We start from the raw sequence: 1,040 nt of genomic DNA on the forward strand, positions 1-1,040 counted from the left end.
TTAAACTTTAAATGCTATAAAAAAAAATTGTGCCTATGTATTTTTAATATTTTTCAACTGATATTGTAACATATATCAGGATCTTTGTATTAAATTTTTACACTTTTTGGCCAAACAGATAAAACTAAATTGATATTTATAGAAAAAAAAACTAAAAAAATTGAAAACTGAAAATGTCCGTAAACAGCTCAAAAAGAGTCAAAATATTTGGTGGTGTATGGTGTATGGTGTATAGGAAATGCTAATATAAACACATTCAGTAAAATTTTCATGTATCTGCAGTTATTCGTTTTTGAATTACAACAAAATAAGGAAATCGCTATATGAAAAATCGAGTGAATATCCAATGTTGTAAAAATTTGAATTTCAAACGATCATAAAAATTTAATTTGACTTTCTTATAGATATTTTTTGTTTGATAAAGGTAGAAAATCTTATAAGGAATCTTGTATTACATTTTCATATCTTAGATTTAAAAAGATAAATTTTTATGAATTTCTAACTTGAAATAATTTGCAAATTTTCGTGATTTTTCCATATTTTGTCATATTTTGAACTTTAATGCTTACAAAAAAAAACTGTGACTAACGATTTTTCATCTGCCTTTGAAACAATATAGTAGGAGCCTTGTAATAAAATTTCAAGTATTTTTACTCAACAAATAAAGTTTTATTGACATTCATAGAAAAAAAAAACTAATTAAATTGGAAACTGAAATTGTCCGTAAACAACTCAAAACAAATCAAAATATTTTGAAAATTTTATCATGTACAGTAAATGGAAATATAAACAACCAGTGAAAATTTCATGTATCTACAGCCATTTGTTTTAAAGTTACACCAAAAACCAAATTCAATTTTGTGAAAAATCGATTTTGCGTAAAATTCTCGTTTTTCCTTAATTTTTCTTTTGTTTTTCACGGCGCTTTTGAAAATTACTGGGAATTTTTAATTTTGACCTCCCCAATGCACCAACGATATTCACTTTCCAATCGAACAAGATACTGAAGTTGATAATCGAAGCATTATTTCGATTACTTA

This window comes from Acyrthosiphon pisum, chromosome X (assembly GCF_005508785.2).
Source record: "Acyrthosiphon pisum isolate AL4f chromosome X, pea_aphid_22Mar2018_4r6ur, whole genome shotgun sequence".
Lineage (NCBI taxonomy): Eukaryota > Metazoa > Arthropoda > Insecta > Hemiptera > Aphididae > Acyrthosiphon > Acyrthosiphon pisum.